At 36.3% G+C, this 25,099-nt stretch overlaps 1 protein-coding gene across 5 annotated transcripts in view; it reads left to right on the top strand.

Annotated features, from left to right (window-relative positions):
- LOC105837171 (protein tincar) overlaps positions 1-25,099 on the top strand; it is a 121,239-nt gene that overhangs the window by 46,123 nt on the left and 50,017 nt on the right. For all 5 annotated transcript variants that reach the window (XM_012681720.3, XM_012681719.3, XM_012681721.3 and 2 more), the window contains exon 4: positions 15,053-15,098. The gene's annotated coding sequence lies outside the window, so the exon portion shown is untranslated. The remainder of the gene's footprint in view (positions 1-15,052; positions 15,099-25,099) is intronic.

Below are 25,099 nucleotides of genomic sequence, written 5' to 3'. Positions count from 1 at the left end.
CGAGATAAATGACCAAGCGGTTTTATCGGCATCACCTTAATCGTCGCGCAGAGCCCAAGTCATGTCCTTTGTTAGGTCTCACGATTGCGATAATCTCCAATCTTTTTTTGACACGCGCGCATCCGTTTTTGCAAAAAAAAAAAAAGGATGAGAAACGACGGTTACGGTCATGTTACTCGAAATAATTATTTGTTCAAGATTTAGTCAAACGTTTACTATTCTAAAAAATTTATATACTTTTAAAAACGTTTACGTTTTTAAAAATTTATTTTACAAGCAATCTTTTATTAAAAATTCCTCATTGCATTCTTTTCAAGCAATTAATGCAAAGCAAGCAGTGCGATTATAATGTAAATGTAATATTAGCTCATGATATTAACAATTCAATATTATATCGCTATTATCGCTTCCCGCGGACGACTTTCAGGGAAATTCGAGGAAAAATTCGAGGAACGTTCGACGACCGTCGGCAACGCGAATCCATACCATTTGCTATTACAGATTGCACATAGGTAGCTCAGTTGCCGGGGAACCGTTATCGGCTTATAAGAGGATAAATGTCGAATCCTGGATGGAGATGGCCGTATCCTACAGGCTGCTGTAGATCCGCACCGTGGTGTGCGCCATTGGGTATTGATTGAACGGGAGGTAAGGCGGGGGCGTTTGGAAACTGTAGGGTTGTGGCGAAAGGGTGCGAAGGAAGGGGTGAAAATGACTACTACCACTTTAGCCGGGATACCTATTCGGTATTATCATTTACTTGAAGAACACGACATATACTTGACTTATTTAACGTGATATATCCCCTTTAAAAATATTAATTAGTTATTATTATTGGCATTATTGCCTTAAAAAGCAATTATCTAAACTGGAAAAACGTAATTGTTATATCTTATTTGTACAAACTTTATATAACTGTGTAAATCGAGTTGTTCTTTTACTATCAAAAATAATAGTGCTTATAAATTATTACAGTGAGTCTGTTTTTTTGCTACATTTGTTCTTATTATTTAATAAAATTAATGGCAGGTATTAAAATTTCAGAGTTGCCAAAACTATTTTGTTTTCTCTTGTTGGTTGTATGGTGATAAATGTTTCCAAGTTTAGTGAGATAAAACACGATTAATGACATTAATATTTTTAACAGCGTATTTAGACAATTTTTTTATAAAGATAAAAATTATTTAAAAGTTCAAAGTTTATTTTAGAAATAATTAAGTTTTAATGTTGAAGACTCCCAAAACGTTGAAAAAACGTGTTTAAAGAGAATATGTTAAATCAGCGATTGTAAGAGTTTGATATCGCAGAAGCCATAACCCAGTCTTCGTCACATGTAATTTGCATCGAAACACCTGCTTGCCTGATTATGGCCTCTTACCCGACATATGCTGATTGACCTACACGACGTCTGGAGCGTCGACGGATTATCTCGCCAAGGATTTTTTGAGATAAGCATTTTTTTTTTTTTTCCAAAATTACCCCGCGCGCACGCTCCCGTCACACGCGAATGCATGCGCACGCATATATTTTTAAGATTTTACGACCGAGAGGGGAATATATCTAAAGAGAATCTCCGATATATTTCAAGAGCAGCTTTGAATGCATCGCCCGTTTCTCTTCTCATGACATGCAGACGACATACAAATCATTCACACAAATCACTCTCCTCGTTCGCGCGTAAAAATAGAATGAGTATATGCTACGGTACGTTTTCGCGCTGTCCAGCCGGAGCCTGGTTAGTGCAGTTTGCGAACGAAAGAAGAAATCGTTTAAAGCTCGAGGCCGTGGCGCAACACGCGCGTCAGAGCGAAATCCGCTTATTCATATCGCGCTGTTGCGCTTAAACGCGTGGCTCGCTCGGGAAAGCACGCGTCGAATGTATTAAGCTGCGTGCCGCTCCGGGTAATGCCGTGAAAAACCGCCATGGCCAGCGCGGCGGTCCTCGGCGCGTAAAACACAAACGCGATAACGGCGAGAGCTCTAAATTAACGAGCGGCTCCGTCGCGTTGCGACGTGAAATTTCGGTGCGCTCATGAAAATATGGTCACGCACGCATATACAGCGTCACGTAAAGCCCTCAAGATTGCGATGCTTTTCTGCGTACACCGACGACGTGTATGTAAATGAAAATTGCACGCGATAGTGTGGGAATATATATATATTTTTTTATATTTTTTGCTAACTCTTCTTTGTACCTTTGGTTTTTTTGCGAAATTCTGTGACTAATTCTTTTTGCAATCAGCCTATATATGTATACATAAAAAAAACTGATCAAATTGAAATTTACAGTTTGTCTAATAAAAGCGTAACCGGCATAACTCCAAATCCATTTGTTATAATAAAAAACGAAAAAAATTTATACATACTACTGGATTATTATGACGATGCTTTTATATTAGTAATCGCCACTCGCCACCGTTGCACCGAGACATGTTTTTTTATTAAATTGGTAGTATCATTAAGATAAAGTCATCGGTCATTTATTGATATATACTTTTTGCTTATGTTTTCACTTTTAATTAAAACTTGTTTTTCTTACCTTTTAAAAGTAACGTATATTTTTAAATAATAAATGCACAGTATTTAGTGATTGATTTTTATATGTACACTATAATTTACAATATATCGTGGATTTCTTATTAATTGACTAATGCAATAACCCTATGTTTCTTTGTGTCGGGCATCTCCTCTTTCTCGTTTTGTTCAAATCATTTTTGTAGAATTCACGAGTCAAACGGTCGGTGATTTATCGGAGCTTGATTGCGAAGCGGATTCCGGTCAGTCAATGAAACCAAACTGTCTGGTCGTCCTTAATTCCGGAACTGGCTCACCGGAAAGGTATATACGCGTCTGCGTTTATATTCATTAAAGCGGTATCCATTTCCAACCGTCTGAAAGACCGCAAAGTTATCCGGAAATGGTTGGCTGCTGCTTAATTCCAGAAAATGGTCTCTCATTCTCGACTTGAAATCTCCAATCCAATACGACTGGACCATAAATACGTGACTGCTAAATTCACGAGCTAAGGTATCGGCGAATACGCCCGCGAGAGGAGCGCCTTACCCATGCTACATTATGCTCCTAGTCACGTTCGAAATATTTACGTGGAAAAATTCGACGCGGTAGATTTTCCAGAACGTCGCATTGTCTCCCATTTTTTTCAATCTCGAATATTTTGCATAAAAATTTAAGAAAAGCTATTTTGTTCGTAAATTTTACTTTAAAAAGAAGTTATTGCACTTACAGTTACTCACAATGCAATCTTGATGTTTAATTTACTTATACGTGATCTTGTACGTGATAAAAAAAGATTGTAAAATATTTTTTTCAATCTTTATCAATCTTTGAGTTTTAATGAAAAAATCTGTGTTTACTAAATGAAAATAATGGTAGAAACATACCCTGCAATACTTGGATGATGAAAAACTCACCGTTGCATTTCGGTATAGTATTTGCGAATCTGAAATCACATATGGAGGAACGATCTTAATACAATCCCACATTCCCGGTGATTAAGCATAAACACTGAGCTTACTACCGTAAAGCTTGTCGTTGGTTTCCATATGCGGTGACTGTACACCTGGAACCAACATTGACTGCGATTGCTCAAACGCACCAGGAGTGATTGGGCAGTATACCTATTATGCTAAAGTTATAATTGGTTGTTAGTTATCGTAGCTGTTACGTGGGTAGTTAGTTCTTGGTTCTGAGCTTCCGAGTACGGGCAACGGGATTAATTGGCCGATAACTTAATAGGATGTTATTCAAACAATTTCGTAGACATTAAACAAGATATATGAGGAAATTTCCCATTTCTCTACAGATTATTTTTTTATTACTTGTAGATTGTTGTGAGTTTAACGGCAATATTAGCGCATGCACTTGAAAAAAAGAGTAATAAAATTATATAATAAAATTAATTAAACATATTTATAATTTATACTTTTCTGAAATTCATAGAATTTCATAAAATTGCATTCAACAAAATCCGTATTACAATTATATTTCTCGATTATATTATGATGAAACGCTATGGTGTTTTGTAAAATAATAGTAGCACACTCTTTTCCACAAAGTGACCGGGTTTAATTTCTGCAACTTGATGCAGGCAACGCGACTGTTTTAAATCGGAGGAAGACATAATCCGCGTTATGTACGCTTTTATTGCCGACTGCACCGTGACGGTTCAAACTTTTAGTGCAGCGTCGTAATTAAGCTTTAACGATGCGCGTTGTTAAAAAAAAGGACTGAAAGTGTTTTTTTAATTTTGATGCTCTCGCATTTTACGTCGGCATATCGTAAAGTTGTATGAACGACCGCATATGATCCCAGCCGCATATAGTTCAACGGAGCGTGAAAAACTCGCTATGCGATCAATCCCTCTTTCATAATCATCAAATATCCTCGATAACACATCTTTCCACTCTCCACGTCGCGCGTCGAAATAACATCGCGATCCGCGATTATATATCGAGATCCGAAGCACTTGGGGTTTGTATCGGCCGGGAAGATACGCGAGCGCATATCGAATCTATCCCTAGAAACGCCCGCAGGATGGAATTGGGGGAAGTTTAAGGGATGACTCACCCTCGCGCACCCTCCCAGCTGACACAAAACTTTGCCGTTCTCTCTTCCTTATATGTGTATACATAAATTTCTGTTTCTCGGCGATATACCCGAAATGACATGCAGGAGTTGCTTTTGTACAAGAAGACGCATCAAGAGGCATCGGAGGTTTAAGGAATGGCAGTTGATGAATGACTCGACGCTGACGAATGGTTTCAAATAACAACCGATTAAAGATTAAATTCTCATTCCGCCGAATTAAGAAATGATACATTGGAGAATTTAATGTCTTCTGGAATAGCACGTGTGTGCTTAAAAATGGTATGCATTTCCATATTTAGCCGATTCGAAAGATACTCGTCCTACTCTTTTTTTTCGCTAGTATATCCACGGTCTCTACTACGTTTCACGGTATTCTCTCGCATCGATCGGCATCGTAGGGCGGAGCAGGAAACAGACATTCCAACGAGACTTCGTTTCACGTTGCAATGCCACGGAAACACGTGCGCGAAATGATTTTGGGTTAACCGACATTATTCCACTATCTCATTCTCGTTGTGGGGGTAACATCACTTTGCGATAATGTTTCTTTGTTCACTCTCTATTAAAAGACTTACATTTTATTGCGTAGAAGAAGGAACATTGCTGCTTGTCCTTTAGAATATGTGCATTAAAGCCAGTTACTTTATAGAAAAGGACGCTTTACTATTATTTTACGAAGCACATCTCAAGTTTTGTCTTAGCTTTTAGAAAGTTCCTTAATTTTTTTAAAAATTGACAATAAATATAACAATTTTGAAAACAAATTGATTATCACTTGGTAGGAGAACTCAGAGAAAGGGGGAAAATATTAAGTATTTTATGATATATTCCAGAAACAACCAATTCTTTTTTATACATATAGATAAAAATATGTAATAGAACACTAAATTTTTTAATTAACATTATTCCGATGTAAATGTAAAAAATTTGTAATTTAATTAGGATTCTTAAAAAACATGTTAGCTATAACGTCTATATAATTAATGAAAGTCTCCAAAACTTAAATTCAACTTTAGTATTAATGAAGAAAAGTAAAAAGTGGGAAATTAGAGTATATATCTAAAAAATAATATAAAATATCGGTCAATTGTTTTAAGAATAAATATGACAAGAAATAAAGTACAAATTTATTGGCATTTCCATTTCTGGCCTTCTCTTAATATTTCGCTAAGTCTAAAATAAGAGTTTTGCTGAAAATTAACTGAATGTGATTTTGCAGTCTGTTTGCTATTAGCTGTCAATTATTAGGGTTTCCGCATTTCGTGTTTCAGAACTTTGCGTACATTGCATATCCAAGAATTTTCTTGCAACGAGTTAAGATTCGTTAGCGTTCATACAGCGCATCGACAGTGACATTTCTCCGTATTGATGAATGCGCAAGCGCTTGAATGAGGTCTTTAACCCGTTTGCATCAGCGTGATCATTGCTTTCCACGGAATTATTAACCACGCACGAAGTGTGCGTGCTTTCTGGGGAAAAAAAACAGACTAAACAGAGACCGCTCGCGAGGGGTGTTGACGTGACGAAACCGACGTACTTGGTCGCAGCTAAGGCGCCAGCTTCACTGAACCTGCCACTCTAAATATAATCCCGGTCGTAAGAACTGGTCGTCGCGCCGAACGCCGAGTCCTACTCTAGTTGCTTATTACACGCGCGAGTAATTACGATGTAGTAAAGATATCGGATTCGCGCAGGTGCAAAGCTGCGTGAGAGACCACGGCAGCGCCGGCCGCGGCGCCAGCATCATTGAAATACAAGCACCGCGAAGTTTATAACAGCGACGACTGTGCTCCGCGAATGCATAGAATGCTACCTTTCTTCAGTCTCTTCCTCTTAATAAATTTTTCTTTCTGCCTCTCTCCTCGCGGGGAGCCATTTTATTTACATGTCACAGCATTTTCACGCATTTCCCAATAGGATTCACCGCGTAGTACTTATTACTGGAAAGCAAATCGGTGTTGATCTGAGGCACCCCGTACACATATCGGCGGAAATAACAGTTCCCGACATATCTGCCAATAAGTTATCAGCTTCGCAACGCGAAGGCGAAATCCGTTTTGTAGCGGCGCGTACGAAAATGCACATTTCCAGCGCTGTCAATCATAAAATTCCGCGTTCCGCTCCCATTACGACGCGTCGAGCGGCGGAAACTTTTTCCTTCGACCCGAGTCAAGATGACATTGCGAAAGTCTGACACCCATGATTCCACCGGTATTACGATGCTGAAAGTGCGCTCGCGGCGGTCCGTGCCGCCGCGCCGTCGCCGTCGCGCCACAGACAATTCGTTTAAATTCGTCTGCGTACGGTCGACCGTGTGAATCGTTGCAAAATACATTCACCGCGTTTATATTTCTCGCACATTACCCGCGAAAAGCGTGATTATGCCGTGTCGTTACGGATAAAAAATCCCCCGTCGACCACGCGAAACTCCGCGTGACGAGTCTGTGCCGCCGCATAGCTTCGTTCATTATTCCGAGTAATTCGATGGAAAATCGATATTCCTAAAACAGGTTGCAACGTGAATACTGCTATTCGTGGGTTTCATTGTTTAGCCGCACAACCGTGGCGATCGATACGAAAAGTAGAACAAGTTCTACGAAGCCTCGCGCCGATACCAGGAAGAGCTCTGTAATGTTCCTACTTTGCATTTTCTACGTTTCCCCTATCAAGGTAGCGAATGTCGCTTAGACTACGAATAAAATCTGTCTTGTTTGACTGTTTAAACAATAGTTTAAACAATAGCACGAGAAATGTAAATAAAGGAGTGTTTATTAGACATGATTTAGATAGAAGGGCCAATGGCCGATCAATATTTGTTGATTGACTCGTTATTCCATATTTTACGCCTATTGTGGATATTTATTTTTAGAATTATCGAGCGCTATATTAAAATATTTCTGTTCTTGGTTTTTTAAATTGATAATATAAATAAACATATTGATGATATTCTTATGTACAATTTTCGCGATATATAGCTTCTTTGAAACGCGTAGATTTGCATAAATTTCCATTGTGATTGCTTTACAGACGCGTTTCGTTTATATTTATATACATATTCAACAATGTGTCGAACGCTTCACGATATGTGATACGTCGACAACGATTATCAATAACACGTAACATATCTTGCATGTTTCAAAATGTACATATAGATGTGTAATGGTCACTCTGCGACACGTTATAAAATCGATGAAACGAATCATTTTTGGCGATATGCAAAAATGAGCAAATTCAAGATTGACACGTTTCAAAACCATGCTAAAAACACAACTTTCCGCATTTTTTGTGAACATATATGCAAATTATTATTTAATAATACAATTGCAATAATATTTCGTATATTTTTTATAACTAAAACACGGCATTTATATACAGAACTACCTAGTACAATTTTAAAGATTACATGAGACGTTATAACAACAAATTAATATGTTGATGTAAAGAAAATTCCAATTGGCGATATTCAATTAATAAGTAATTTATAAAGCAATTAGTAAATTATATCAGAAGTTTATCAGAAAGTTGATACATTAGTCGTAAAATTGCATGTTACGTTAACAACAAGCAAAGTGAACAAGTACTTGTCATATGCACCTGTTTATCTATATGTATATCCCAGTCTATATCCAAGTCACGATTGATTTTATTACTGGTATTACTGTGATCTCCATATTTTATCATGAAATCCAGATTCTTGCTATTATTAAAGCTACATGTAGGTATATGTAGAACGATAAAAAAATTAGAACTTATCTGTATAATTAAAATTACAACATTATATTGCAGTGATATTGCAGTGTATTATTTGATTATTAAACTGAGATTTTGATTTACTTTTTTAAAATTAAAAACTTACTTTTTTTTTAATTGATAACACGATATATGTATTAATGTATAATGATACATATAGGAGTTAAGTCGTGACTTTTTGATTATGCATTAGTTTTTTTGCCGATATGATAGAAATGAATATCCATGCGAATGGAAAAAACGGAAGATGCAAGCAACAAAAAATGTAAACTACTATTTAATTAAATTTATTTTAATTTTAAATCTCTCTTTTTTAATATCTCTCTGAATTTTTTTTTTCGTGATATTTTTCATTTTCGTCCTATAAGCCTGAAATAAAAAAACAAAGTTTGTTTTATTTGTCGTTCAAAAATAACGTTTTAAAGCAATTAATCACTAAAATGGTTCAAAGTGTAAAAATTAAAAAATGGCAGCCTATCAATGAAAATTTTTGATAAAAATCTATACTTTTGTTTTGACAGCTATTTTGGATCACGTAGATCCCAAATAGCAGGGTTAAAACTTGTTGAAGCATAGCGAATTAGGTTACTCAATATTGCATAACGATATGAAACAGACCATACATAACTTATATAATGCATAAACGAAATTGCGTAATATCAACAATGATATCTAGTCGACTCATTTTCAGCATGAATGCAGTGTGATTATCATAATGTGTGTTTGCAATATTAATTATAATAAAATTAATCTTTAGCTGACAGCGTTTAAATCTCACGCAGTACCTCATGTTTGGAGTTGAATGTATATTAAATATAGGGGGTGTAATAATATGTAAGACATTACAAATGAAATTAATTATTCTGAAAGAAGGAAAGAATTTTTGGAAAATTTTTCTTTACGTATTGAGGAAATATAAATGGAAAAATATATTCGACTGATGATGAATTAAAAAAAGATTTCTTATTAATTCATAATAAATTAATTTTAGTAAAACAAAAATTATTTATATTGTTATTTTTTTTATATAATCTTTTATTGAACGACTAATTTATTTTTTTAAGCTATGTATTTATTTTGCATTATAATACATGTGAGGATTTTCTGCCTTAATTTATAATATTGCACATAACGTTGCAATATTGTTTCCAAATATGTACACATGACCTAAGAAGATATCGTTTCTATGCTGTAACTTCGAGTATCTAAAGTTCCAGCAAGCTATTCGGCATGGAAGCTGTTGGATCTTTCTTACTACTGTTGAATCTCCACATTGTCTAGATACGGACGCGTGAGTGTATAACGCTGATATTTCTTTTGTCCTAACTGTAGCAATTAATTCTGCATCAGAGCGTTTTGTATAAACGCGCAAATCAAGAAACTTTTTCTCTCGACTCTTGCTACCGCTTAATTTTTGTGCACAATAGAAACTATCGCGTTGTAACACAAGCTAGACACTACAAAGGACGCATTGCGTTATTTTCATTCATATTTCGCCTGTTAAATGGAAACTGGCGCACGTCGGCTCGTCGATATTGCCTTGCCTACCGCTCTCCAAGTACATTTTTCCCCCGGATGTGTCTCGCTTTCTGGAGAATCGGTCTCGCTGTGCGCGTTTACTTGACAATTCCATTACCAGGAGCTCTCCCGTTGGCAGAAAGCAGAGGACGTGCGAGCGCGCGCGTGCAGCCGTTCGATTAATCGAAAATAGATCGGCACATTGAATGCTCCGGCGATCGAAAGCTATCGCTGACACACGGCTTCCAATTCGCGTTTCCCGGCGAACGAAAGTTCGACGAGTCGCGGTCGAGTTTTCCTGTGGTAACTCGTTTCCAGTCGACGAGTGTGTGGACCGCTTGGATGAAGCCACGAGAGTTGACGTGTGTTTCGATTGCACTTGGCCAGATTCTCCCCCCCCCCTCTCTCTCTCTCTCTCTATATGACTACTTTATTATACGGAAGCAATGTTTAATGACGATCTATATGCAGATGTGTAACCTACATGTCTACAGGTTGCAAATAGTTATTTTCCATATCATTTCATAATGGTTTCAATATTCGGTCTCGATATTCCTCGTCAATAGCTCTGTGCATATCAGGCGTATTGCGTCTGCAAGCAGAGTAAATGCAAATTTATAATGCGTATACATTTACAAAGTTTTTTGTTTAATTCTTAGATTTAACTTTATGACAATCTTATATCTTTTGACGGAAAAATTGATAATCTAAGAGGAATCGACGAAGGCAATTTATGTTTCAGTACGTCTTGGTATCAGCTTGTTCCTTTGTTGTCTTTCGCAATTGACGAGAACGCAGTTGGCGTGGCACATGAAGGAAAGCAGCGAAAAAGAGTCAGAGTGCTTGCAAGCCGAGTGAAAGAACGTTGCCTTTACACGTACAGTTTGGCGTCGGGCGGTGGTAAAAAGAGCGCGCGAAAGAACGCTCGGTCGTCACGCGTATACGTGTGAACGCGAGAGAAGCGGATGACGGAGACACGAGCTTCTTTTTTCCACCGAAAGCCCCAGACTCCCGCAAACGTGACTGAGATGAAAAATCGTCTCGCCGCCGCCTCTTGTCGTCCTCGCGAATTACCTACGTCGGCGGGAAAGCGGTTTATGTAACGTCTCCGACGTTTCTTCGTGTGTACGTGGCACACTTACCAATACAATGTGCCGCTGCTGATTTTACCTGGTAAATACCAAAACAACCACCTGGAGAACATGGGAACTTATCTCGGCAGACTTATGCGAAAAAGGAGTCAAAAATAAAAGTTGCGCAGAATTTCGTTCGAAGCGAGAGGAATATATAATTTCCATAAATTCAATCTCGGGCTAGGAGCACTTTTTTTTATTCCGTAACCGGAAATTCAATCCGACGTAATACCGGTAAAGCCAATTGTTCCGATGTAACAGACACAAGAAGAGAAAGACATTTACGGGGCGTATTGAAGCTCAAACTCGGCGTATTGTAGCTCGTGTACGTAATTCGTATTCGCCGCGAGGTATTCGTGCGTCAAACACGGATCAGCCGATACGTAACTCGTGAACTTCATATTTGGGATTCGATACGGTGTCCTTCGATGGTAATCTCACGCGTCGCCGGCACCCTACGCGTCGCGGTTTCACGAATTCGCAAATTACGCGTCGGTATAATTCGAAGCGCGAATTTACGGTCGCCGCGTATCGGGCTATTCTCGATGTACGCGAGTGACCGTCCAAACAGGAGGCGAAAATGGAGGCACGAACGTACGGGAATTAACGATGTACGGCGTGTGTGCTCTCAGCGAAACGCAAATAGCAATGCGAGCGCAACGGGCAGCTTGACGAGATTCGCTCGACCTGCGAACGTGTCAAACCCGTTCGGGCGAGCCACGTGTGCCTGTCCGTCGACACACGTGCGCCGGTATACAATCACCGGGATTGCAACTGCGCGGGGATGTGCGGAATTTAATACGATATTGATATTTTTATTTGCACGACGTCGAATGTGCCGCACAAGAGCGACCGATACATCGCTCGATGCATGAAAAATGCTCGGTATTATCGATGCCTGACACCAGTACAGGCGTTACATGCGACAATCGAGGGGATCATGTTTTTGTAAATTTGACGCGAATAATTGATATCCATCGCGAATGCGTACAATAGAAGAAAATTCTCCGTAACTATATTTATGTAAAGTTGAATCGTGAGATTAATACAAAACTTTTCTACGTAAATCAGGAGTTACATTCAACTTTAATGTTTTACTAATTTTATTTTAAATTGATTGCATATCATTAGTTGTACGTAAATAAAATAAATCATAAATTAAAAGATTTCAATTAAAAATAAAAAGTTAGAAATGTATGAATAATAAGATTTTTTTCAAATTATATCAAGATATACTATAAAAAAGGATACTGCAGGAAGCTTTTCCCTTTACTCAAACACTCATTTATATTGTGATAAACATAATTGTACGTTTTATATGAATTGCTACGATCCATCAATGTAATTATAGCCTGAATCGTTTTCGCGTTTGACGGAAAGTCCGCATCATCCAATAAATATGCAGCGAGTAATATAGCAAAACAGTAATTAATGGATAATCTCTGATGTTTCCTTCGGGATACCATCCATCATGATGTTCCCGCGAGAGTAATCTCACTGGTTGTAATGTCGAAACATCGTGGAAATCGTGCATGCTGTAGCGTAAGATTTGACAGGAATAGACACGAAAAAGGAAAAAAATCTTCCCTGATTTTTCTGTACTCGGTAGAGACGTTTTCTTTAAAGTATATTTGTACACAGGGTGCATATAAAATTTGCGAATCAAAATACTACAGTAAGAAAGATTTAAAAAAATTAAGTAAAATATTTATTTATAAATTTTTATTTTCAAAAGTGTGTTTGCATGTTTGCGACTAAATATGTATTAGTTTAGTGATCGGCTCTTGTTTAATTAGTTATGTTTTTATGTCGATTTTTTTTAAGTTTACTCAATTCTTTGAAAACTTGTTTGTTATAATATTTTATTTCGCAAATTTTGTAATATTCTATATATGTATATAATCTAGCACTAATTAGATGAGCATCAATAAGATTACCGCGTTGGAAATCTCGACTATTTAGAATTCGCAATAATGCTTGGATCCACATAAAGAAAACATATACCTCTCCAATTCGGATAATCAAGATTAACGATTTCTTTCTTAGGAGATAGACATTTTCACGAGTTATTCGAGCGATATAACGGAAAACATCGTCTCGGCGCGTCACATAGAGAAATGCAATACAAAGCCACATCTTCTCGCTCATAGAAATATAATGTGCCACAATTAGATTCGCGTTAACGTTATACTTCGAGAGGCATTCTAGCCGAACGGAAGCTCGGTCGTCGTCTACTTTGTCATTACAAACGAGAACTTTGGAAATGCGCCCGTGTGGATAATTCGACGACACGGCTGCATGCCTTATTCCCGCACATTCTCATTCCTATCTCTTTCTCTCTGTTTCTCTTCGTGCTTCAACAATGTACATGGGACCACAGCTTCTAAATTTGATTCTCATAATTGGAAAATTTGGCTAATTATACCAGAGGAAAGCACATAAATTTTATAATTAGACAAAATAAAATTTATTTGTAAATTGATAGCAGGAAAAATTAAAAATGTAAAAGAATAAAATTTATCCTAAAATAATCTTTAAGAGGAATTGTGGTAGCGATGGTAGACATCACATATCAGAGAAACACACTTTTCAAATTAAAATTGTCGAAAACACAAAATATAATATAATACTTTTATATTAATTTTTGCTAAAATATATTTAGTTATGCTAGATATGTTTTAGTACATTTTGTGCAATCAATATATAATTATCTCGCAATATCCGCGCGTACAAGATCCACGAATCACGAGACTAGATGCATCGCTAATTGATTAACACTGACAGTGTAGCCGGCCAGCCGCTAATAATCGCGATGCCGCATGAACTTCAACCTCGATAAGAAGCGACTTCCTCGATCGATGTGCCCGCCGCGGCGGTTAATTAATGTTCTCGGGTATTTGCGTCGTGAGACAGGACCAGATCGATAAATTTAGGAGGGCGTGGAGACTAGTTTGCGTGTAACATAAGATAATTGTAAGCAAACTATACAAAAATCTATTTAGAAGTTATCAAGCATTTTTGCTAAAATGTTGCTAAAATTAAACTGGTATTATTAAAGTTTATTGGATTTATATTAAATTAATATACCTATATAATATAAATTATGTATAATATCTTATAATATATAATTTGAGAGACAGTATATACGTATTCTTCACAATTTATATATTGTAGTTTTATAGTGTAGTAAAATTATAAAACAGTGCTTTTTTATTATGCTGTGCGTTTTACATACCTACATATGCACAATATTTTTTAATAATATTTAATATAACACATACAATTATCTTTAACATTGAATTGCAAATGAATTTCATATCTTTAGACATTGACATATTTATCCATTAAAACTTGAAGCTAAAATAGCTACATTTAATTAATGGAATTTATTATGAGACGAGATTATCTAAATTATCTGAAGGCTTGGAATTTACTTTCTAATTAATTTTCTCCTTATATTTTCTTTATCTGTCATATGAAGGTGTAAGATTGATTGGCAAGAGACTCTTTCATTTCGTATTTAACTTATTATAAGATCAATAACTCCATCCGCAGGCCGGAGTTGTCTTGCTCAATTTTCTCGCCTTCATTTCAGAAATGTTGCGCGTATGTATCAGTCTCATTCGTGAGTTTGCAACTTCTGAGGCCTGTGGAACGAGGTACTTTAAACTGATTGCGAGTGATGTGCTGGTGTATCATGCCTAACACGACGTAGCAATCAAGTTGCCGTGGTGCCTTGGGTTTTGATATAACTATAGCACGGTGTTTCTCATGCATTTATGAATACACTTACATTCAAGCGTAGCAGACGTTTCTTGCAACAACACCAACACACGTACGCGATATTTGGTTAGAGTCAGGAAAAGATGTTTCAGTTACGTAATGATGTACAATTAAATTTTTATGACTTTTTGCGTTGGAAGGCCATTTATAGAATTGCTCTCTTTGGAAAACCGAATTTTTGCCGGTTATCCTTCAAGTCCACAAAAAATAGCCGGATGTGTTTCCTTCCAATCTAATAAAAACTTCATTTTCCGTTTCAGATCTGATTCGGTGTCCAATCCTCGTACGAAGATAGTTCAGTACCTGGTAAGTCCATCAACCAAACAATGATATGATTTCCTTTCCGTCTATGGTCCTTGTGTCGCCGAGAGACATAGCCTCCATCCGTGTATTTGCTACGTATCCGCACGATAATCACCCCGCCTCATCTGTTTCGAAGGCAATGAAAATTGCAAGGGATAGATGCGTTGCGCAACTGTAATCCGAGTCGCGTACAAACGCGGAGCCTCGAGCTCGGGCATACGAGCCTCCACACGAGCCTGTGCACGAGGGGGTAGCCCGACAAATACAGAGATACGGACGAAACCGAGTTAACTCATAGCCTGGCGCAGCTATTTACTGACGCAATCGTTCGTAACCCGAGCATCGTCATTCGTAGGAAAATACGAGGAAGTTCTCGAATCAGAGAACCCGGCGAAACAGTCGAGTTGCAGAGACACAGCTTGAATCGCATACCTTTCTCGCTTCGTCCCGATCCGTTGTCGAATCGATAGCACGATCGCGCGCGATCGTGCTGAATTGCCTCCCTTATCCGAGGGAAATTCCTCGGCAAACTTTTAATCTACTTCGCGAGCGAGTCCGATCCTCCGAGCTTCAATCGCTTCGCTTTCCGCTTCTCCCTTTTTCTATCGCTTTTCCCTCTCCTCTAATATACTAATGCACGCTGTTATCCTCGATACTGCACCATCATCCGCGACTGCTTTTTATTCCGCGCGAAAACTCAATTAATCTCAAGATGTTCTGTTTTTTCCTTGCGGTGAAAAAACATCCTCCTTCCTTATCGATCATCTATTTCTAAGCGTCTCTTTTTGTCTCATCATCTGCGCAACGTTTTCCAACTTAAGAAATTTTATATTTGCCGTTTGATGAAAATTTTATAGACGATATTGATTTTCTTTTTCATAATTTCTTAACTCTAAATATTAGAAATGTTTTAGCTTGATAAAATTTAATTAAACGGCGTCTCTTATTTAGTATTGTTTACATCCACAGTTAAAATCTCTATGTGTTCAAAATTTAAACTTTGGATGTAAATATTACACATATGTAACGTGTGTATACTTGTGTCGTTTTCCTTTTCTAAATTAAATAACAATTATATGCCATTGCAAAATTTTTCCGTACAATTCTCCGTGCAATTTCTAGTCTTTTAATCTCGTCGTATATAAATCTAGTATCCGCCGTGTATAAATTTCGACAAGCGGTTCAATTTTTACAATAGAAAAAAAGTTATTGCACCGTTTCCAGCAATCGAGCAAGTTAGCACACGTCCGCGTTGTTGTTGAAGTTATCCGGGTGATTTCCTTCTTCGAATCACGCACATAACCTGCCGACACAGCCGAAATAGGCTCCGAGGTTCTAATTTCGGCCAAATCCGTTTTACTCTCCCTGCTCGTCCATTTCTTTTCCCCCGTGGCAGTTGTATACGTCGATTCTTTTCCCAGCCGGAGTTAGATAATTGCGTTCCCTATCGAAACGTTGCTCTTACGAAGATGAATAGTTTCCTTCTCCGTTCCCGTAAGAGCTCATTAATGTTTGCTTTATAAAAAATTTAAATTTAATAGTATAAATTGCTTAATTTTTTTTTATAGTACTGCAACATAAATATTTTAGATTCTTTTTAAGGAACTGGCAATTATTGGCAAATTTATTCACATAAACACAATATAATTTTTAAGATACATTCTTTCCAAATTAATTTAACAGTTTACATGCATTTAGAAATATATTTTCGAGCACTGTCATCGTGTTTGTTCTCGACTGTGATTTTTCACCATTAAATTCTGCGAAAAATATAGTAGGAAGGGACGGCGAAACTTTGTCTATTAAGCTTGCGATCCGATGTAAGTACATGAGCACGTAAGTAGAAAACCTCTTAGTGCTTCCAACTACCTCGAAAGACGCAATTACATATTTCTTAATGCGTACGGCGTACGTGCTTAGGTTACGTGCTGCTTCTACCTTTTAAGATAATGATGAAACTACAAGTAATTTGCGTTTGTAAGAAAAATATCTATGCACAAACAATTATAAACTTAATAGATAGTTAGTGATACGTATTGTGTCTTTCCATATTTTTAAATATTTAAATTAAAAATAATCAAGGTACAAATTATTTTGACAGTAACAATTTTCTAAGTTTGTGTTTTAAATTTCTGCGATATTAAATTCCAGTAACAGATTGCATGGATCGCATATTTCTATGATTAATGTTAATTCAATATTAACAGTACCTAATCTTTCAATATTAACAGTATTAAATCATGTGAATATATTGCTTCCAATAGAATGTGAATACATTCATTCGCACCAGAGAATAATTTTTGTCTGCATTATAATCGAAATAATTTACAATTTTCTGCTGTGTTTGAAATGTCAGTTCTTTTTCTTCGGCAAACATTATTTTCTCTTTCGAGTTAAGAATCTGTAAAAATGGTGGAAGGGTCGCATGCTGTGCCACATTATCCAAGACTCCCGCTATTCCCTTGAGAATGTAAGACAAGCAGACCTAATGCTCACAGAGTAGCAATATGGCAGCAGCAGTCGCGAAACATTTGCTCCCTTAATCTAACGTAAGACGGTGCCTGAGGCGGATTATTGAATTGTGAAGACTGCTCTCTTCAGTAACAATACGTCTTATTCGTAAGCTAATACTTCTTCTAATAAAAAAAGAGGAAAATGAGAAAAGCATTTCCGATACGCTTATTGTTTCGCCAAATCGCTCGGATATTAAATTACATGAAACGCAACAGATTATTACATTGAGAATATGTTTTGCTGATATAGCTGAAGCTAGCAGCTAAAGGCAGCAGCCAAACGCCGAACGGCCAGGGCCGAACGTCATATAGCCGTTTCCAGGGGACACCATTCAATCAAACCTTAAAAGTTCCCTGGTTATGAGATTTTTAACGAACTTTGAAAAATTTGCATAGGGTTTAGTCATTATAATACATAATCGATCATTTGCGACAGGACTTTAATTTACCAATTGTTATACATTTTTTAAACTAATTTTTTCGTTTTCTGCGCCTCACGTCTAAACACAAAATACGATTTCCTTCAAATTTGGCTAGAAATATCTATCCGTAACGTACAATCGACTGATCGATCATTCGCGAGAGGACGTGCATTTCCCTAATTGTTATAAATATTTAAAAAATTAATTTGTATCTTTCTTTGCGCCTCACGCCTAAACGCAATGTACGATTTCCTTCAAATTTGGCTGGAAATATCTTTCCGTAACGTACAATCGACTGATCGATCATTCGCGAGAGGACGTGCATTTCCCTAATTGTTATAAATATTTAAAAAATTAATTTGTATCTTTCTTTGCGCCTCAAGTTTAAACGCAATGTACGATTTCCTTCAAATTTGGCTGGAAATATCTTTCCGTAACGTACAATCGACTGATCGATCATTCGCGAGAGGACGTGCATTTCCCTAATTGTTATAAATATTTAAAAAATTAATTTGTATCTTTCTTTGCGCCTCAAGTTTAAACGCAATGTACGATTTCCTTCAAATTTGGCTGGAAATATCTATCCGTAACGTACAATCGACTGATCGATCATTCGCGAGAGGACGTGCATTTCCCTAATTGTTATAAATATTTAAAAAATTAATTTGTATCTTTCTTTGCGCCTCACGCCTAAACGCAATGTACGATTTCCTTCAAATTTGGCTGGAAATATCTTTCCGTAACGTACAATCGACTGATCGATCATTCGCGAGAGGACGTGCATTTCCCTAATTGTTATAAATATTTAAAAAATTAATTTGTATCTTTCTTTGCGCCTCAAGTTTAAACGCAATGTACGATTTCCTTCAAATTTGACTGGAAATATCTTTCCATAACGTACAATCGATAAAAATTAGTTTAAAAAATGTATAACATTTCGTAAATTACAAGTCTTGTCGCAAATGATCGATTATGTATTATAATGACTAAACCTTATGCAAATTTTTCAAAGTTTTTTAAAAATTTCATAACCATGGAATTTTTAACGTTTGATTGAATGATGCTTTCTGGGAACGATTATATGACGTTCGACACTGGCCGCTCGGCATTTGGCTGCTAGCTTCAGCTACATGTTTTGCTGTACGAGACAATAACTGAACTTGAACTGAGATGCGTTTAAAACATATTACAAGTTATCGAGCCATCGCAAAGAGCCAAAAAATCTATACAGTGTAATACTAATAGTAATTACTGCGTAAAGTTTTAAATAATAATTTCTTTACGTTTTTTCTGCTATATTTTTAATCATAAATCAAGCGTATCTACTGGATTACTGAATTTATCTCAAGAAGATATCAACTATTCTTTTCCCGCAAGCGCTCCCTTAAAGCAATCTGTTTTTATCAGATATTTATTCAAGGCATTTCTAAATGGGAAGATATAGATACGGCAACGTTGATATTGCTTCCAATTTAAACATAATTTTCCTCTTGAAATTTACTCTCTGCCAGTAATTTGCAGACTTATTATATTACGATTCATTATTGCGGACTGTTTGTCATAATCATAACCAGACACATTGTGAACATTTAGCACTTTCTCTGGAGACAGTCAAGACGGAAGAAGGCAGAGCCCGTTTTCTGTTTCAGCGTACGCCCGAATGTGAATCACTTTCACAGTCATATGACATGTAATATCATTGGATGTCCTGCAATACGGAAAATATCGCTGACACAGATGCGCTACTACGTGGGCGAAAAGTAAGATGTAAAATCGATTGATCTGTGGATGACCTTTGACGATCGTATAGTTTTTGCGGAAACAGGCGGTTCTAGGTGTAGCAAGAGAGCGTCTTATCCTCCCCATAGGAAAGGCTCCCATCTTTCCGGTTCTGGCGATCCGCGAAGTAGAGAACCCCTCTATTTACTCCACCTTATTCTTCTCCCTCATCTTTTCTCTTACCATCGAAGAAATCGATTTCCTTCCATCTAGGGGAATGACACGGGGTCCGCGCAAAATAGCTAGTCGCATTTATTCTAACGACTCCCAACAGAGTCGGTGAATGCTATCGAGCGATGCGACATAGTCTCTTGATTTTAGAGCTAACGTCGTAGATATATATCGCGTATAAACCACAGAAAACTTATATACTTAGTATTATATTATCTTCTATTCACAATTTGCTTTTTTATCTGAGTTGTATAAATAATTTCTTAATATGTGTTTTTTTTTTAATTTTATGTTATTTATTTCTTCAGCTTTTTGAAGACTTTTTGACAAATTTTCTCGATGTCGCACTCATCACCCTAGACATCTTTTTTCGTGGGAAGGATTTCTATCTTGTGCACGTCACTTGTCAAGAGGATTCGCAATTCAGTCTACCTATCTAGATCGATTTTCTTGAGATTAGGGTCTAAGCCGGCACCCCATTGCATTAACTTCTTTTTTTTATGAGCTAGGGTACAGCATCGATTCTAATAACATATTCCACCGCATAGCGTTCTTTTACTCATCAAAATGTGTGCGTTCAAGAATGTAATATCGTTCGCGTTAAAAACTATTCTCTGGGGCCTTATTATTACGAGGAAAGATTTTTATACGTAAATCTTCACTCTTTTATTCGCAAGAGAGGCAAATAGTTGCAATTTATGCATTTTTTCAACGATTCTTAAGAATAACGTAGCTACATAAATTGAGACTCTTTGTAAACGTCTCTTTGTGAAATTACGGTCTAATGAGAGAGACATTTTTTGTTGCGTTGCGAATTGTTTGTTTCTGTTTGCTGTTGCAAAAGCTTTCTTTATTACTTTATTAAAATCCGTCTTTTAAGTATTTTCCAATGGGAAGAAAGGAAGATCTTCTGTACAATTTCCAAGGACAATATTATTACCAAAATTATTGCAATATTAGTTAAATATTAAACAAGATCTGGCAGTTATTAAGCTGCCCATCTGTGCGAATGCGACGGATCACAGAGTACTGAGCTGCATCTCTACGAGGGTGTCGTAATGCTCGATGACTTTATTGCGTTCCATTTGGTCTTCGGAGTCGTTTCGTAGGATACAGGAAACGGACACTTTCTCTATCAAGGGGAAATGTATTCTCGAACACGATACTCTACGCTCGATTTGTTATACGACGGCAATAAGTTTTCGCTGGAAACGAGATTGGTACAGCGAGATCGGCATTACGATCGATCTCGATGTTACATTTATTAAGACGTTATTTATAAAGGACATCGGAGTGCCATCGAAACAAAATGTTTCTTTATACATATACATCGTAACCTCGTGTCATAGAAGTGTTTTAACTTATCACAATATCCAAGATGTGATATATTTCTTACATTACAATCATGTCGTATTTCAGAATTGTAATTTCAACAACTATCGTGTTTTCTCTAGAGAAAAAAGCAGGTATTTTTTAATTTTGAGTAAATTTTCGAGTAAAAAATTTTAAATACTGAAAATGAGATACAGAGTTTATTTTTTTATACCTATTATTAAAACATTTGTTATTTACGTTACTTTGATAAAACAAATAACATGGTATCAAACATTGAAAGATAGTACATATCTAACAATAAGTAAAAAATTTCCAAGACTAGAATAACTTTTTTTACTTAAAGCTTCTAGCTTTTTTTTAGTTATTTTTATCTAGGTGAACCTCAAATACTTTTAATCCATTGAAATAACGAATATAACAAATCGCTTTTCTTTCCGATAATATTGATCACGCGGCAGACGAGACTGGACGAGAGCCCGAAAGCAATTACGATGTGCATTGACAATTCTCGCTATCGGACGGAGAATTATCTCGGACAATTCTCAGCGGGCATGACCAGCGTACCGTTCCGCGTTAAAATTAAATACGCTCGCAATTAATCCCGCATTTATGAGATTGTCGGGGGGTATCGAAGGGTCAGACGACTCTGGCGACCGAAAACGTCGGGACGTCGGAGATGCAGAGAGAGAGAGAGAGAGAGAGAGAGAGAGAGAGAGAGAGAGAGAGAGAGAGGAGAAAGGGGAGGGGGAAGGAGAGAGGGTGAAAATTGTGTACATGCACCTATATCCGTCGTTCCGGGGCGAGGGATGTCCTGTAGCCATGGTGACACGCTGACTCATAGGACGGACCACTGACGCCGGAAGAAGATGGTTCGCGGGAGGGCTGGGCGGAAAATCCTTCGAAGGATTCCTTGCAGCTTGATCTATTATTCCGCGCGACGGGCGTGGGCGACTGTGATCCGTGCAATGACCTTGGCAATGTCCTATAACCTCGAGAAAACTACATCACAAGCTCGAGGGGAAGCTCTCTTTGCCCTTTTTTTCTCGGCCTTCGCTTTTATAACCGAGCACATGAAGATATGTCTCCCGAGTGTACGAAGATATGTAACGCTTTTTATATTCGTCCGTGTGCTTATACGTTTATTAACTTTCTGCAAAATTATGGTCGATATATAACTCTTTACTGATGCATTTCACATTATTATTAAAAGCTTCAAAGTGAACTCTAAAGGAATAATAGAAAACTTAAAATTTTATTTTAAGTATGGGAAATATATTTAAAATATGTAATATAAATTTGTTTTTAATTATTAATAGATATTTATATAGCGTATCTTGAATTCACAAACAAAAAAATTTTTATTATACTTTTTATATATTTTATACATATTTTTTGTATTTTATATTTTATATGTTTAAGATTATTTAAGATTATAGCAAATAAGTCGTATTGACTTCCATTAAGTGAAAGCCAATTAAATATTATTTTGATTTAATTAAAAATAAGAAATATCTATTTACGTATATAACAATGCAAGCTGTTAAAATATGTCAATGATATTGTCAAAATTCAGAAACCTAGAATAAATTGAGGTTGCCAGCTAATATACCGCAAAAGTGGTCTAACTGCTATAATTGGGTTCTCTATTTTAAAGCGTTAATGATTTTATGAGTCAATGACTTATAATAAGTTAATTTTATATAATAAGTTTATTCCATAAATTATTAACTTATGAACCATTAACGGTTTAAATGAGAAAACCGAATTTTGGCAATTGGATCATTTTGCGATAAGCCCTCTAATTGCGCTTTGCATTTTACACGATAAGATTTTAACTTAAAATTTAAAATTTATATAAAAAATAAGAATTTTTTAATTGGCGTCATTAATTGTGCGTGAGTTACTAAGTTTAGTTTGTGTAAAATACGTCCAATAAATATTTATATGTCGAGGGAAGTCAATATATTGGTATACCACTTTGTTTTTGGATAGCAGTGTCAGTTCAGAAAAGCATATATTTTTCAAAATTAATTGTTATTCTTAGGGCCTTTCTTATTACATTATTTAAAGAATTTGTTTTAATTCTAACAGTAACTAGAAGAAACGGTATTAAGAAATATATGTATAATAGAAAAATAATCTTTCATATATTGCCAATGTGATACGGGCTTATACATATTTTTTAAATATATGCACTACATATTACGTGCGACATATACGAGACGGAGAGAAAGTGGGGATGATAGAAGATGGCCTTAAAGTCGGAGATTCTTTCGGTAGCGACGTAACGAAGATAAAGTACTGTGGCTTGTGAAGGGTCTTGTCTGATCTCCACAGTCACGCGAGGTATGTACTAACGATTTGGAAAATACATCTTCGTTGCATCTTATGAAGAGTGATAATCTGTGGGCATGAGAATTCTCGGTTCTCTATCAATATATAAGTTATAAATAAATTATTAGGAATGTACAGATAACGTTTATTTTACTGGTGGATAAAAGAATTATCGAAAAATCTCGTTTTCGTTGCCTTATCGAAAATTAAAGACGTCATTTTCATCCTTTCTGCAAAGCTTTATTGTTGGCACATATTCTCCTGATTTATCAGTATGATTGGTAAATCATTAAAATCATTGAAGCCAGTAAAGGATCTCTATCTTCGTGAACCGAGATGCTTTTGCAGTAAGTAGGGCGTAAGTTCGATGGAGCTGATTACCTCGGAAGAGAATGGACACTCTAATATACCCTTATTAAACGTCCCTTTGTGAAATATGGGACGCCGATGTTGAGATTATCATAGCATGTTGGATACGGGCAATACGATGTTTTTGCAATAGAGAACAAACAAAAAAGAGGAACGTGAGCCAAAAAACTCGTATCTATCTGTTCTTAACATTCTCTCGAGTTCATGCTCTCGAATTTTGAGGTATCGTCGGATATTTCTTTTTTGTCTTTCTGTCGAAATAACATTGAAATAACAGTGCACAAAAGCAAAGAAGGAGCGATATCCGTTTGCTTTCAAAGAATAAAACATAAAGAACAAGTAAATCGAAATTTTTGTATGATTGCCTGATTTCTACATTGCAATTTACTAACAATTTACAAATTGTTTTGGTTTTGATAGTAATAGTTATATGTAAATTTTGTTATTTATTATGAAAGCTAATTAATGAAAGTGAACAATGCAAATGTATTGATTTAACAAATTACTATTATATCAATCTGACAAAAAATAAAATTCTACAATTATTGTAGTTGAACTTACATTATACAAATTTACATTATACTTACATTATACGAGTTTTTGAGAATCTAGTACAAAGCAATAGTTTTGCTCTTTTTCAGCAAGTTTTAGCAATGTTTCGAAAATATATCTGATTGTTTTTTCTTAAAAATATAATTGATAGATTAAACGATGACAAATTATCAAAAGTTGCATCAAAATTTGACATGACATCTTAGATTAAAAATGTAATGTAAAAATATAATATAAAATGTATTATATTTTAAAATTTTTTAAAAACTTATAATTGAACCTTTTATATCTAAATTAAAGCTTTTATATTCAAATGAAGACGATTTACGGGCACCTACATTTCAATCCTAAAATCTCGAGCTCCTTGTCAACACAGAGAATCATTTGTATTGAGCGTGATGACTTCCAGGCATCCTCTAGAAGCAGAAAAGCAGTTCGAGCGCCGGCATTTAATCCGGGTGCGTTTGTCACGCGTGTCACGCACTTTACAGCCCCTCACGCTCCGGCAATTCTCTCTCGTAACGTTCAA

Source organism: Monomorium pharaonis, chromosome 1 (genome assembly GCF_013373865.1).
Source record: "Monomorium pharaonis isolate MP-MQ-018 chromosome 1, ASM1337386v2, whole genome shotgun sequence".
NCBI classification, from domain to species: domain Eukaryota; kingdom Metazoa; phylum Arthropoda; class Insecta; order Hymenoptera; family Formicidae; genus Monomorium; species Monomorium pharaonis.
The sequence above is the reverse complement of the archived record's forward strand: the minus strand, read 5'-3'. Positions and strand labels throughout refer to the sequence as shown.